Genomic DNA, 16,304 nt, shown 5'->3' on the forward strand with positions numbered 1-16,304 from the left:
TCTACAAACACACTGGTGGGAAAATAGGACTTTGATCATTTTTCTTTCTTGGTTTATCTTAAAAGAACTCGTCTTCTTTCCACATCCTTAAAAAAAAGAGAGAGAGAGAGAGAGAGAGAGAGAGAGAGAGAGAGAGAGAGAGAGAGAACAGTGATGTCCTGAAGCAAAACCTGAAGCGAGTGGGGTTTGGGGTTGTACTTGGCCAAGACACAAGCGCTGGACTGGATGTCAGAGCAATGGAGTTGGCAGGGATTTTCTCAAGGGGAGCAAGTCAGCTGTGATGGACCCAGGGATGAGGGGACAGATGGTGGGAACCGGAAAGGCAGGTGTGGTCTCCACCCTTTTTTCCTTGGGTGGAAGGAAACCAGAGCAGACAAGAGTGTTTGGAACCAAAAAGCTACATGGGAGACAAGGAGACGAAATGTATGACATGAAGATTTTTTGTTTGTTTGTTTATTTTATTTATTTATTTATTTTTAAGCTGAGCCATCCTGCCACCTGTTGGCAGCTCAGCGGCTGCTCAGCTCGGGCCGGACTCGAACCGCTGTTGCTCAGAGCTCAAACTCTTGAGCGAGCTCTTAACCAACTGAGCCACTTGGCCGGCCCCATGACATGAAGATTTTTTTTAAATGCCATGCTTGTGTGTATTTGCAATAACAAATCCCATCTTCAGACACTCTCTCTGATCAGTAACGCCTGTTTCTCTTTGGAGTGCATAGGCCACGTCATGCCTGCAGTGAAATTTGGCTACCGAAGGCTTCGTGTGTTTTCTACGCCCCAACCCGCTCCAGTCCCTTTATACTCCTGACAGCAGGGGATTGGTGTTAAATGGGGGTCCAGGAAAATAATATTTCCATATTTTTCAAATCATTTCTTGTCAAGAGGCGGGGAGGTTTGGGAGAAATGGAAAGATTCTGATTTGACAAGATAATGTGGTGATGCTTACCTTGCGTCTGTGGACTTGCTCAGCTTTTCCTTCCTGGATTGAATTAAGAGTGAACAAGCTCAATGTGTACGTCTATATAGAAAAATACAAACGCTTACAGGGAAGCCTGATGATACCGGCACGTTCAGGGGCTCCTGTCTAAACCATCTGCTTATATAAACGTGCTCGTGTTTTGTGGGGTTTTTTTTGTCTTTATATCATTGTTGCTTGTATAGTTAGCAGTTGAAATTTGTCGATAGAAATTTCCCGTTTGTATGGATTTCACTACTTAGAATTTTGTGTTATTGAAATGGTTAAGGCTGCGGTTGGCTTCACCTAGTCCTACTAACAAAGAAACGGAGAACTTAGGATACAGAACGAACAGGATTACTCGCAAAATGTTAGAACACTCTAAAATTCTTTTCTAAGACCCTCAAATGCTTGTGAAAGACCCGTGTCCTTACAAATGATGAATACATTGTAGTTCTTCTATGTAATTATTAAAGTGGCGGGAACCCTTTGAAACGCCAGTATAGGCAATTCATGATCAATTGATTTTCAGGCCCGTGTGAAGAATCCTGTACGTCGCTGGCCTTTTCATGAAGTGGCCTTGGTAACGCCTGTTCCTATTTTCCTACACACTTTTCTGCTCTGCATTATTCCTCCACATAGCTACAGGGCAACACACTGATTTATGCTTTTCATTCATTTAGTGGAAGACTTCGAAGTTGCTTCCAAAGTTTGTCCCGATCCTCGTGACCTGAAGTGGCCTTTCTGGGGGTCCGGTGCAGCGAGTCGCCTACAGGGTCAACTAAAGGCGACCGGCTGGACGTACCTCCACCCTGGGGTCTCTGAGCTGACATGGAGCAGGTGTGGCTGCTCGGAGACATTGAATAGACTGGGAGGAAAAAAAAGAAATATTGGAAAACATTTTTTAGATGCTTTCTTTCTGGGAGGAACAGCCCCGAACATAACACAGTTATGTACTGTAAGCCTTCAACAGCATTTTGAAGGTCAGCCACTGTAGTCCGCAGCTTGTTCTGAAGGCCGGTGCTGCTGCTGCGAGGAGGGTGGGGAGAGATGGGCGCGCCGGCCCACTCCTCACCGGGACTCTGCCTGGAAGAGGCCTGGGCATCCAAACTGCCCCCTGGGGCTCGTTAAGTTCTCAGAAGGTGAGCAAAATTGGTTTAATATATTGTTTATTTCAGCCAGCGAATTAGTTTAAGGTTAAATTTACATAAGAGTAGAGCTGTATTTTTTGGGTTCCGTTTTGTGTATTTTTATGGTACCGCAGAGTTCCTCTGAGAATTTGCACACACTGGACATCTATAGCCATTTTATGGGATTAAGGAGCATTATTTTACATTTTAAGTAATTACCATGAGTTACAGTTGTTTTTGTGCGGCACTGCTGTTGGTGTCAGGATTTATTGATGCTGCGCTCGCGGTCAGGAATGCATGCCTGGATGGTGCCGTGGGGAGTCCAGCCTGCTCACCTTGCAGCAGGGTCCACAGAAGAGCTACAGGGAGTGAGTACACACCCTCCTTAAAATTAAAAAAAGATAAAAAGAACTTCTTTCAAATCTCTCTTTGCTTCCCCTCCTGCTGCCAGGAAACACCAATAAAAGCCAGTGTGACTTGTGGATTCGTTTTGTCATCTCCTTGCTTTTGTAATGCATGGGTCACTCTTGAGTTCCCGCTCTGAGGATCATCTCTGGGGATCATCTCTGGCGGATTTAAAATCCAAAACAGGTTTGCTTCATAAACCCATTAGCGAGTGAGCAGATACCTAGGTGTTCTCCGCCTCCTGGGATTGTGACATCTGAGTGCTTGGTGGAAGAAAAAAATCCCCAACAGGCAGGGCTTTTAAAAAGTGCGCATAAACCCTTTCTGTCTTCTCATCCCCACTCTTAAGGGACCCAGCTGAGCCAGTTTGGGACAAGTCCCTCAAGCCTGTTGTTTGGTTTTATTCTTGCTTTTTAAAGTGTCACTACTGCTTTGCCATTAGTTCCAAAGGTTACGGACCATCTCACCAAGGCCCTGCTGGGCTGTGGGGACATGGGCAAGTGGTAGGAAAGCCGGAGCTGTTGCCTTGGAGAAGGTCATGGTCTCGAGGGGAAGATGCACGAACACCTCTAGTCTCAGTAGAAAGGAGGGAATGACGGACCAAAGGGATAAATGTGGCACCGAAGGAGCTTCAGGCTGGGAGAGGAGACTCCTAAGGGTGCCGAGAAGCCCTCCGGGAGAAAAGACAGAGGGAATGGTGTGTGCCCCATGTTTGGAAAAGCTGGAGGGGGAGGGGGGCGCGGGTGGATGGAGTACAGAGTGTGGGTCAGATGGAAATGTAAGCCAATCACCAGAGGACCCACAGACCCTGCTGGGCATGTGAACCCCACTCCGTTGGTAATGAGAAGTGAGCAGAATCCTCGAAGCTGTGGTGTGGCATCATCTGATGGTTCAAGGCCTGAGAAATTGGGCAGGAAATGTGCATGAGAATCCATTGCTCTGTAACTTGAGCAAGTGTTTTGAATGTCTTTGCTGCCATCTCTTGCTCTGCAATTAAAGATGATGGGGACACCTTCCCTGAGTTGTCCCAAGGATGAAGGCATCACCATATGTAAAGCCCCAGCATGGAGCAGCATTCTGGGGGCCCAGTGGGGATAGAACTTGCCACTTAGGAGCCGTTCACGGGATGGTTGGTGTGAGGGAGAGGCTGGCAACGAGGGACCTGGTGTGCAGGGCTTTTGTGGTGGTCTGGCCAGCAGCATTTCGCGGTGAGGTGTGCCCTGTGGAACACAGGGTCCTCTGAGCTTTAGGGGTCGGGGTACATAGACAGGCACATCCCTGTCTGATTTTGCACTAGCCAAGGGTGGTTGTAGGAACAGACGTACGAGAAATGGTGCGAGACAGAATAACCAGGGCTTGATGAAACTTCAGAAACGTTATATGATCTTGTCTTTTGGATAACATGTTACTCTGGTGCTAACAGAGATAGGAAATTGAACCTCAGCTGGCTAGCCTCTTTTAGTGTTAAAAGAAAATGGCCATTTTTCGAGTTTCACGCAGGTTTCTTTGGGGAGGTATGGACAGATATCATGGGGATGTTTGCCTTCCATTTAAAATGAGTTTCCTTGGCAATCTGTTCGACTGTATGTTTAAACTCTAATGTTGAGGAAACTCTATTCTGAGGCACAAACGTATTAGTCCATAATGAACTTTTCTGAGGCAAGAGAGACTCTAAGTACTAAATTCCACAATGCAATGGAGGCTGCTCACCAGGGATTATATGGGACTTGGGTGTAGTCAGTTTGCAGAACAATTCAGCAGTGGGGGAAACAGTATTACTTTTGTGTGTGTGTGTGCTGCCAACCAGGTTTGTCACATGGATTAGCACTTTAGATAGGAACAGCCATGAATCACTGCTTAGCGTTTCACATTTAATTTTAGCCTGGAAGCAATTTCCTTTCAGATTTTCGAGCTGTAGTTATCATTAATGAATTAAACATTATGAAACCCAGAGAACTACTAATTCATTTTGAAATAAGTAGACATTTAAATCTGAAAAATTTTTTTCAGTGGTGTTTAATATTTTCAAGCTGACAAAACGTGGAACATCATTTTGTAGATTAATTTCCCAGAGCGGTCAGTGGTAGGTATTGGGGTGTACATATGCGCCCAACATCTTGGCAGCAGGTTTTGGGGGGCATGAAAAATGAAATCAAGTTTTCTTGGTGACCAGTGACTGGGTATTTTCTAGATGGGAAAGATGAAAATGCATGGACAAGGCAGCTGATTAGAATGAGAACCCCTCACCCAAGTTTCTTGTCTTCCGTGCTTTCCAGCGTAAGCCTTTTAATTTTATTCTCCCCTGGGATACCTGCCACCCCATGCTGCCCCTGCCTTCTTCCCCCTTATCAAATGTGGAAGGGGTTCATTCGGTCATCAGAGGTTGTAGGACATGAATCTGTGGATGCTTCAACCTCTCACTCTCTGAAAGTGCAGGGTGACGGTTGTGGAAGGGCCGTGTGGTTTCCAAGAGGGACTTAGGGCCTTGTCTTCTTACCTCCGGTCCATCAAGGCAGGTGCCATGCTGTGAAAGACATTTTGAGAGGAGACATGCGTTTTCTCTTTCCTAATCCGTGCTGCTTCTAAATCAAGAGTTTTTTCTTTATGATTCCTGAGCTGTTCGTTTCCCCCTTGTATTAACGTCCTAGGGCTTCCCTAACAAAGTACCACAAATTGGGTGGCTCAAAACAACAGAAATGCATTCTTTCTCAGTTCTGAAGGTGGGAAACCTGAATTCCAGCACCAGCAGGGTCACACTCCCTCTGAAATCTATACGGGAAAATCCTTCCTTGCCTCTTCCTGCTTCTGGTCTTGCTGGCCATCCTTGGCTCATAGATGCAGCGCTCTGATCTCTGCCTGTCATCACATGGCCTTCTATCCTCAGGTGTCACTTCTCTTCTTCTTAAGGACACAAATCATGTTAGATTAAGCCCCTCCCCCGCCCCATCCACTATGACCTCATCTTAACTAATTGCATGTGCAACAATCCTACTTCCCCACAAGGCCACATTCTGAAGTAGAGGGGCTTAGGACTTAACATCCGCAGTCTGACAATTAAGTTCGCAAACTTGTTGCACCAATATTGCTAGCTTTTTGATATCAGAGGGATTATTTGTTATGAATTTGTACCAACCGGACAAACAGTTCACCAAGTTTACTATTTGGAAGTGCTGAAAAGGCTGCGTGAAAAAGCTAGACGACCTGAACTTTTCGTCAACAATTCATGGCTCTTGCATCACGACAGTGCACCAGCTCACACGGCACAGTCTGTGTGGAAGTTTTTAACCAGTAAACAAATAACTGTATTGGCACACCTTCCCTACTCACCTGATCTGGCCCCCAATGGCTTCTTTCTTTACCCAAAGATAAAGGAAATATTGAAAGGAAAACATTTTGATGGCATTCAGATCATCAGGGATAATACAATAACAGCTCTGATGGCCATTCCAGAAAAAGAGTTCCAAAATTGCTTTGAAGGGTGGACTAGGCGCTGGCATTGGTGCATAGCTTCCCAAGGGGAGTACTTCGAAGGTGACTGTAGTGAATTTCAGCAATGAGGTTTGCAGCACTTTTTCTAGGATGAGTTTGAGAGCTTAATTGTCAGACCTCAAACCTTTTTTGGAGACACCATTCAACATATCACCACCATCCTCCTCTGCCCCCTTGTCCTCTGTCACACTGCAGTTTCAAGCCCATTTTCAAAGGGCAGCATATGCCACCCTGGGCAGGGGCGCAGCGCCCTGGCTCTTCCCAGACTGGTAGCTGTGACATTATGCCTCTGATGACTGTTGCGGAGCCCCCGGGAACGTGATCTGTGAGAGTCACGTGCACTTCAGAAGCAGCTCAGAATTTGAATTAGCACCGAAACGGCCCTCTCATGCTCTGCTGCCCATTTCACTTAAGCCAACTAAGCCCGAAACCAAGAAGCTTGGATGGCACCACCGGGAAGTACAAAAGTCCTTCCAGCTTTATTGGAAACAATTGGTTTTATCATAAGCACTGAGGTGGGAATTCGAGCAAAGGCATACTGTCCCATTCTGCGAGGTGGTGCAAGTACTCGGTGGCTTCTGAATGGTACAGGCAGGTGACTGGGACGCCAGGAGCCCTTGCACTCATCGGTGATACGGGGTCGTGGCTGAGGGACATCAGATTGGCCCACGGGGATTAGAAAGTTTCTCCTCCGGCCTCACAGACTCAGTAATTGACGTTACCTGGTGCATAAGAAACATGCCTTTCCCCAAACAGGGTTCAGTAAGAAGGAAACCGGGAGACCCCGAGTTTAGTCCGGGTTTTGCTGCAGTCTCACCGACTGATCTTCAGCACATTTCAGAAGAGGGATCCTAGGTCTCTCATCTCTGTGTGAAAATAGTGAAATTTGCTGCATCATGATGTCTGCAAGGCAATTAATAGGTTGCTGTATGCCAGCCACTGGCAGACCTCAAGTAAACAGTGAGGGTGAGGATGAGGACAGCCACTCGCTAGCTTGTCCACGAATCAACAGTAGCGTCTAACAGGCTTGGACCGAGGGCATTCAGTAAGAACAAGATCTGAAATGCAGAGGTGCAGGGGGTCGGTGGAGGAGCTGATGGTCTCGTTCTCAGGGCCTGGCCAGGCCCAGCAGGCATGCTGTGGACTTGCATGGTGGGAGCCCTGAGTGCGTGCCCACCTGCTGATTATGTGGAGGAACTGCAGGAGGGCTGGGGGGGGGGGCTGAAGCATCCCCTCAAAGTGACAGGTGGCAATAGAATGTTGAAGGGGACAGAACTGGTGAACATTTGCAGAGGCGGTGATATCTCAGGGGCAGGCCCCTGGTCCGAGGGTCCTAGGATATAGGGCTGTCGGGAGGGCAGGTCAGGTGGCTTGGCGGAGGGAGGGGCAGCCGGGAGCTCAGACCTGGCTGGCTAAGGAACCCAGAAAGGACTCAGGTGACGGTAAAGGGGCCCGGGCAGGAAGTCACAGCCAAGCTGGCTGTCAGGGGGCACTTGGGTGGGGGCCCGGAGGGTTGCACCCAAACTACATACCTGGATGCCTTTGTTAAGGTGAGGGCTGGTCCTGGAAACAGGTGGGGGGAAGGGATTCCAGGTAGAAGAAATGAGGGCCGGGGCAGCCTGACGCCAGGTTGGGACGTCCCATGCCTGGGACGGAGCATTCGTCCTGCCAACCCCTCTCAGGGTCTCTCAGGGTCTTAGACCTGCTTCATGTATTTCATACTTCAGTAAATTCAGAGAAGCTCCCCAAATAAAGCTAAACTCATACTCACCCCCTCAGCACAGACTACGGTTATTTTTGCTGCTGCTATTGTTTTAGTTATCGGATTATTTACAATCACGGGGCAAATGCATTATTTTGGAAAATACTGCTGAATGTGGGTGTTTATACATTTCCACGACAAATTGACTTTAAATGACTATTGATTAGCAGGGCTGAGGCTGAGAGGTGTTTTGTGATATGGCACTATCCAAAAATAGAATGAACAAAGGCCCGCAGTCATATTTTTGACTGCTGGCCAGAACCTGGTCGACGTGGAAGTGGAGTATGGAATTATTTGCTACTTTGGTGACCCTGGAAGATCAGAACATGGCCGTGACCTGTAAGGCGTGGTCATGTAAAAGAAGTAACAGCAGGTGAGGCGGGGAGGGTATCTGCAGCCCTAACACCAGGCTGAGAGAAGCACTGTCGGAGTCTGTCTCTGCTCATAGAGAAAACTCCATTTACATGGCTGTTGAAAACTTGCTTCATTTTGCCAGGATTCAACCCAGAGTCTTCTGAGGCCCTAAAGGTTCAAAAAAGCAAGCCCCAGCCAAAATACAGAACAGCTTTTGATATACAAATTATTTCAGTTTCACCATGAAAATAAAACCATGTGGACATGTGTTTGAGACATTGAAATAAGGAATTTGGTGACCTGGGTTTAGGAATCATTTCATTTTCTTAGTCTCAGGTTCTCATCTGCAAAATGGAAGAATTTTCTGCACTTGCTGTCTTACCGTGTTGGGGGTTATCCCGTGGGTCATATACGCAGCAGTGTTTGAAAACTGACATATTATACAACTGGTAAATAGGAGTTATTGACACACAGGTAAAAAGTCAGGTTTTCTCTCTTTTATGCCCCGTCCCCTGCATCTATTTTAATTCTGTTCACTCCAGAGTTTTGATTGAAAAATGCTGGGTTTTCCTTATTTTACTACTTAATTAATTTAAAATGTTATCCTGAGTAATAGCACTATAATCTAGATGAGGGCTGTTGGAAGAGGAGGAATTGTGCAGAAGGATGTTTGTAAATAATGCTTAGGTGACACTATTGTGATAATTATGGCTTTCTGAAGATGAGTTTTCTAGCAAGTCCTCCATTTTCCTGTCACTTTTCTTTCTGGGCTCCCACTTAGGCAAGCCCATTTGTTTCACGGAACTAGCTGTTCATCGATCTGAATCCCGAGACAGCTCAACAGCTCTGTGAACCCACTTTCCATTTTCTGTGGCTAATTCTGTGGACCCTCAAGAGGACAAAGGTTGCTCTGTTGTCCCCCCTTCTCCATCCCTGGATCAGAGGGAACTTGAACGCTGTGGTGAACCCTTGGTGGCCAGAGGGCCCTAGTGATAGTGCTCCCCAGGGAATCTGCACCCCAAGGGTGAGCCCCACGCCACCCATCCCTTCTGTGCCTGTACTCGGGGAGGCTCTGAGTGCTGGAGGCTGCGTCAGCTTGCACGATCCCTCTGCTGATTAGCATAAGGCCCTCGGGGCCTTTGAAACAAACTCTTGGGGTCCCCCAGGCCTTGTAGCTTCCCCTGGACGGGGACACACTGTGTGTTTCGCCATGTCCCTCTCCAGCTTATCTGTGTCCCAGCTTTTAGTTGTTAAGCCCCTTGCACATCAGCTGCATTATCCTCACTTTACTCACCAGCTTAGTTGGAATCTAATTTCAGATCCAACTCAGCCATGATGGGTCTTTTGGAAGCATCTGAGAGTCAGAACTGGAGGAGCCTTTGGAGGTCCCCCTGTCCAGCCCTCTCACTTTGCTCATGAGAATGCTGAGAAATTGAGTGACTGGTCCAGGTTATCCAGCGAGTTAACGGCAAAGCCAGGACGAGATCTCAGGGCTCTGCCACCCCCTGGAGGCACAGGGACACATCAAGTGGCCCCATTTAAGTATGGAGTGAGGAGTGCTTAGCGGGTGTCTCTCTTTTCGTTTCGCCAGGTTATGTTTGAGGCTGTGGCATTACCAAAATATTGAATCACATGGAATAGAACATCCTAATTTTAAGTACATGTTTTTGGTAAACCAGTATTCCCTTGTGATGCTACCCTGTTGAAAATCGTTACCAAATGCATTGGTTTGCTTTTCTGAATCAGTGACCCAAACTGACTCTTCGAGGTCAGGGAATCTTGCTGCCCCTTAGAATCGTGCCCAATATTGGTTATAATATATAAAATTATAGCTTCAGAGCCTGGACTTGGCAGGGACACAAGCCACAACATATATTCTAGCACTACCCCTTTCCCCCATCACATTCACATTAGCTTATTTTCAGTATTCATAGTATAATATCGTAGTTGTCTGAATTCTTCCATATGACCTTTGAAAGCCCTGTTCACTGTTATTTTATAGTTTTGTGGACAGCGTCAGTGAGTTGCTGGTATTATACCAGTTGCATTCTGATGAGCCATTGATTTTTTTTTTCCTTCCCCACCCTTTTCACATCAGACTGAACACAGACTCGGGCATGGTACAAGCTTGGCGGGGAGGTTTGCTCGGCTTGTTTACTTTGTCCCATTGTGTAAGTGGCTGTGATTCGGCACCAGGCTCTTTGCGAGCAGAGGAGATCTGAAACCCCAAGACACCAACGGAAGTGTGGCCATCATATGAGAAAACCCTTCACATAGGAAGCCTTCCCCACCACTTCCCGATCGCCCCACCTGAAAGGTACCACCTTCCAGAAGATGACTACCTGAGACTCTAATTACCACCCCTCGGCCCTCTGGAGTTCCCTCAGTTGAGAGGAAGAGAGAAAGGACCCATAGACAGTCACCGAAAGGACAGTTTCCTGTATAATTCCGAATAGGTTGTTCCACACATGGAGGATACGAACATCACCTATTGCAAACTTTCCTGGAGACAGTTACTGTGTGTGTGTGTGTGTATGTGTGTGTGTGTGTGTGTGTATATGTATGTATATATATATATATATATATATATAAACTTTCACAAGTTAAGGTGGTTTTGCTCTCTTAAAACTGAAAGCTTCCTTTTTCCCCCCACGTACTGTCTTGTGTGACTGATCTCTCCGATAGCTGTGGCATCGTAATCTGTGTGATGAATGACTGCCTCCGTGGGCTCGCTGGCTCTTCTGGGCCACAGGGAAGGGGTCTGGCCTGAAACAGGGTAGCCAGTGGTGGAGCACGGAATTGCAAGTTGCCACCTGGTGTGTGTCGGCTGAGGTACAGAGATAATGACTGGGGCAAAATGAAAACACTTCTTGTTAAGTACGATGAAAACCTGGAAATGAAAAGCATATGGCAAACATCCCCTTATCACGGGGAGGCGACAGGGGTGCTGGAAAGAAAGTGGGGTTGGGAAGTTACAAGATCAGGTTTAAAGTCAGCCTTGTCCCAGGCATGGGACCGGGTTAAGTCATGCAACCCTGAGCCTCAGTTTCAATTGCAAAAATGAGGGTGGTGGGCAAGGGGAGTGGGCATAATGGTAATGGTGGTAGGCTGAATAATGGCTCCCAAAGATGTCCTTGTCCCAATCCCTAGAACCTGTGACCGTTCCCTGACTCGGCAAAAGGGACTTTGCAGAAGTGGTTAAGGATCTGGAAATGGAGAGGTGATCCTGGAATTATCTGGACGGGTCCACTATAACCACGAGGGTCCTTATAGAGGGAGGGAGGTAGCAGAGGGACCTGAGGAAGGGGCCATGAGTCAAGGAGTGCAGGTGGCCTCGAGAAGCTGAAAAAGGCGAGGAAACATGCTCTCCCCGCAGAGCCTCCAGGAGGAAGCTGCCATGCCCCCACCTTGATGTTAGCCCAAGGAGACTAACGGACATCTGGCCTCCAGAACTGTAAGAATAAATTCCTGTTGTTTTAAGCTACTAAGCGTGTGATAGTTTGTTACAGCAGCAATAGGAAACGAATTCACGTGCCTACCTCCTAGTTCTGGTAATGGTTAAATGTGACTTTGTATTTCTAAATCTCGAAGTGCTACATAGATGTTAGCACTTAAAATGAATTTTTATATTCATCTGCATTTCCAGGTTAAGGCGGTCAGGATATGTCAGGAAGACCAGAGAAACAATCCTCAGGACGTTTCAATTATGCAGCAAACAGATTGTGTCTGAGAATTTAAACCCACGTTATCAAACAATTCATTGTGAACTTGCTCATCATGGTCATAGGCGCCTGTGAGTCACTTTGTACTTGAGCAGGCAGGCGTGTGCCTCACTTTCTGTACCTGTGGGTCTCAACCTTGGATGCTCATTCGAGCCACCAGGAGAGCTTTGCAAAGTCCAATGTCCAAGCCACACCTCAGGACAATGACATTGGCATCTCTGCCGGTGGAACCTGAGCATCAGTATTTTTTTAAAGCTCGCCAGGTGATTGCAGTGTGTTGTATCTGCTAAGTAAGATTTTAAATCAGTTCTCTTTGAAGTCTGATGAGCTAGATGTTCTTTGGAGTTTGGGGTGGGGGACAAAATGCTCTGCCAAGGATTCCATCATATCTTTCAGTATTAACATATCAGCTTCTGAGCTATGCTCTATTTCCTGCAAGAAATAAAAAGTACTAGGCAACACGCCTCAGATGTTCAGCAAAGAGATTGGGGTGCCCTGGTGGCATACACAGTTTTAATAGGCAAACACTTTTCTCCTCGTATTGCCCAAAGGTTTTTAAAGGTGGTCATTGGTGGGGCGCAGGAGGGGACGAAGATGTTCAGGCTTTCTCTTCAAATGGTTGAACCCCTTGAGACTTAATAAGTATTGGTTTTTTGTAGGTTGTCTGTCCTGTCTCCTGTCTAGAGGAGAAAGTGATCATTTTGAAATTTCTTCCTTTGGACCTGCTGTTGCCAGAAACCGTGGGCTTTGAAAGTCGCCATCTCTGCCTCCTCCCTGTGTCCCTGGGTGCTTTGAGCTGCAGTGTGCCACCAAGGGCACCTCTAGGCCGCTTGTCACTAAAAGCACCCTGGCCTTTGACGGCGGGTGACATTAGCTACCTTCTATATGTCACAGGGAGGGGATTATAGATAAAATGGTTTCTATAAATCACAAAATGCTGTGCTGATGTTGCTGTTGTGTTTTCATTGGGAATTCCAGGTTGAAGTTGCAACGATGATAGAAAGCCTGAGCTTTTAACAAGCTTATTATAATTATGGATGCAAACAGATGGGGTCCTTATCTTCTAGAGTTCTTAGTGACCGAGCAGAGGCACTGGCTCTAGTACCCTTAGATGGCATGTGATTTCTTAACTGGTCATTTAACCAGTTGGGTTCAATTTGATCATCTATTAATGGAAACATTAATAATGTTTAGCTTTCTTAAGAGTGCCCTGGGTGAATGTGGGTGTCCGTATAGTAGGGCAGTATTTGAGTGTGGCCCTGGATGCTACTTGTCTCAGTTTAAATCGTGTCTCTGAAACTTACTGTCTGGGGGACACTCAGGAAGCTATGTAAGCTCTCTGTACCTCAGTTTCCACATCCATAAAATGGGCAAATAAGATACCGCCTCATAGGGCCGTTGTAAGGAGCACAAAGGCACCGACCCTGGGTGTGTCGCCAGAGCCTTGCTCTTCTACTCGCCCACCCTCGACCCTGAGGCAGAGCAGGAGCCTGGAGAAGTCTTTTCTCCTCGTTTCCTCCTTTTTTCCTTCCCTCCCTTCAGTAAACATTTATTGGACACCTACTACTCATAGGAACTCCACTGTGGATATAATTTTTATGCAAGGCAGACACTCTTATCAAGAACTTCAATGGTTTAAAAGTTTGATTTAAAATATTGATACAAATTGGGTGAGTCAAGCCTGTCTGTTTCTGATAGATCAGAAATGTAAGACCTCACATGGTTTATCTGCATCAGCCGGAGGACGATCATAAGATGTTTCTGCAATTGTGGATATCAGCAGATGGGCTTAGGGACTGGGTAGAGGACGGCCGTTGGCACGTTGCTGAGGCATCAAATGGTCCCGGGGGGGAGTGGGAGGGGGAAACATGGTTCTCTGATTTGATTGGCCGTATAGTCAATCATCTGTCAAAGCAAATGTGGTGATTGGGCATTTTCAGATGCCTGCCACTGTGCCAGCTCTTGCGGGTGCATGGTCCCTGCCCAGATAGAGGTTCCCGAGAACCTGGAGGCCTCACAGTGCAAGTGTGGGGTACTTAATAGTACGAATATTGAGTAGAAGCTTCAGGAAGCTTTGACTAGATCTCTGAACTCAAAGAAGCACTTTGGGTATTTTATGGTTCATGAAATTGTTTATTTTTTTAGCCTATTTTGGGGGTACCATTCACAAACAAGTTTTCTTCACTTTCATGAATTTATACCTTTTTCATAGAAAATGGTCCAAAATGAAACCCCCTTTTCCCAAGATTTCCCCTGGTACGAATTTCCTGTGGTCTCATCAAGTCTATGTAGCTTGGCCTTGCTTTTCAGTAAGTAGGGTTTCATTAGTGGTTAGCGCTATTAATCAAGTTTGGGGATGATCGTAATTGCCAATTATGTTATTTTCAACTCTTTTCAAGACTAAAAAGAATTATTTTTAAGGACCTACACTGATTTTAGAGAACACTCAAAGAGATTCTGCACTTTCACCAGCTCCACTTAGAACTGCATGTGACAAATGATAATGAGGATTACGATGACAACGATGATTGTGTTCTGCTTTCCAGTGGTTATCCTGTCAGACAGCATCTGAGGGCTTTGCACACATATTGTCATTTTATCGCTGGCCGTATGGGGTCACGCTTCCTTAGTTTTTTAAATCTTACAGATGAGGGGTATTAAGGCACAAGTTTGGATCAACTGTCCAAGTTCAAAGGGCTCATCGGTGGACGGTCTACCATTTGGTCCCAGATGGGTCTGACTCAGATGTGCCTTCCACACTTCTGTTTTACTGCCTTGGGCAAAACCCACGGTTAGGAGGTCAGGAGGCAAGAGCCTCTAAAAAAGACAGGAAGGCTCTATTAGCTAGTTCCCCCCAATATGTCCCTGACAGGTTTCGATGAGTATTTATCTTAGAGGTAGGGACACGGAGCTGCTGAGAAATGGAGAACCGCTTCAGACGAGAACTTTGGTTTTACGTCTAGAGAAGTGAGTGTCTATTGTAGGTTTGAGGAAGTGATAGCTTGCTTTGAGTTCTGTTGTCACACCGTCACTCTAGATGCAGTACCGAGAGCAGGCTTTAGGGGGACCCAAGGGGGGACAGGAAGCCAGATGAGGATATTGCCAATACTGGTGAGATTGTGTGGTGGGGGCCTGGACCAGGGTGGGGCAGAGGAGAAGGGAAAGTTGATTGGATTCCAGGTATTTTTTAAAAGGTGAAGCTGATGGGGTGGGAAGACTGTGAGATATGACAGAGATAGGAGTCATGGATGATGCTGAGGGTTTGGGCCTGAGCTGTTGGAAGTTGCCAGTAGCTGAGCTGAGAGGACAGTGGGAAGAGCAGGCTTTGGGCTGGGCTGGAGGGGGACCAAAAACTCCATTCTGGACATGTTAACTTCGATAAGTCTACAAGAAACCCCAGTGGCAATCTCAAATGTGTGACTTGTCAATGTTTGAATGATAGTTTTGAGTTTCAAATTGTATCACGCTTGGTGGCTGGCTTTCTCTGAGATGTTGTTTTAAGGGAAAAAAAATGTTTACACCGCGGCTGTAGTGATTTTGAGAGTAAGCCTCAAGGCAGAATATACAACGCCTATATTTTCCATTGATGCAAAAACCATCTTTGCATAGTTAACAGATTCAAGGACACTTGTGGGAATTTATTCTGAGCCAAGAGGCTGTTGGCACTGTTTTACCAGCTCTGACGATAACTGCACCAAACCTTTTTTAGGGCAGAGCTGCGTGTTACGGCATTATGCAATGAGAGTTTCAAGTCAGCCACAAAAGCAGACCTCATGCAAATGCAAATAGCACATTTAGCAAAGCCCCAATTTGCTTGTGTGTCAAAGCTGTGCTGCCCTTCTATTGTAAATAGATGTTTGCTTTTAAATGTTATTCTGGTACCTCTTTCTTGTGCTTTTCTCTCCACTCTGTGTGTGTGTGTGTGTGTGTGTGTGTGTGTGTGTGTGTGTGTGTGTGTGTAAGTTCTGTGTTCTTATTGGCAATGCCACAGTTGCTTCCACAGTGAAGTGAGACTGTAAGTATGGGGAAAGATCACCAGTGTTTATTGAGCAGCTATTATATGCTGGCTCCTGGGCTGGGTACCTTACTAGTTACCCATTTAATCCTCAAAACAATACTTGGAGGAAGATGTGATTGTTCTTGCTTAACAGATGAGGAAATTGAAACCAGTGAGGTTAAGTGACTTGCAAAAGGCCACGTAGCTAGTGAGTGACAAGAGTTGAGCTTCTAATGAGGATTAGTGAATTGCCACGGTCCAGGCTCTCGGCTCAGCCCAAGCAAACTTCTCTTTCCAGGCAGTTTAGTGCTTCTAGATGTTGGTGCATTGTTCTGTCTGGCTCTCCTGCTGTTGAAGAAGAGGAAGCTTCAGTTTGAAGCTTTTTCATAAATGTCTCTATGAATGTGCTGGAGTGTAGGGTGCATGCCTGCTGTGTGCCCAGCGTTGGTAGGCAGCAGCAAGCCCTCTGGGGACTTAGAGGCTCTAGCAA

The 16,304-nt window shown here is 46.5% G+C and overlaps 1 protein-coding gene across 6 annotated transcripts in view; it reads left to right on the forward strand.

Moving 5' to 3' along the window:
- RNF152 (ring finger protein 152) overlaps positions 1 to 16,304 on the forward strand; it is a 78,922-nt gene that overhangs the window by 29,648 nt on the left and 32,970 nt on the right. The window contains exon 1 of one of the 6 annotated variants that reach the window (XM_019657702.1): positions 1,631 to 2,097. The exons of the other annotated variants lie outside the window; for them this stretch is intronic. The gene's annotated coding sequence lies outside the window, so the exon portion shown is untranslated. Of the gene's footprint in view, positions 1 to 1,630; positions 2,098 to 16,304 lie in introns of those variants that run through there. 6 annotated transcript variants of the gene reach the window in all.

The sequence above is a fragment of the Hipposideros armiger genome, unplaced genomic scaffold (assembly GCF_001890085.2).
Source record: "Hipposideros armiger isolate ML-2016 unplaced genomic scaffold, ASM189008v1 scaffold_278, whole genome shotgun sequence".
NCBI classification, from domain to species: domain Eukaryota; kingdom Metazoa; phylum Chordata; class Mammalia; order Chiroptera; family Hipposideridae; genus Hipposideros; species Hipposideros armiger.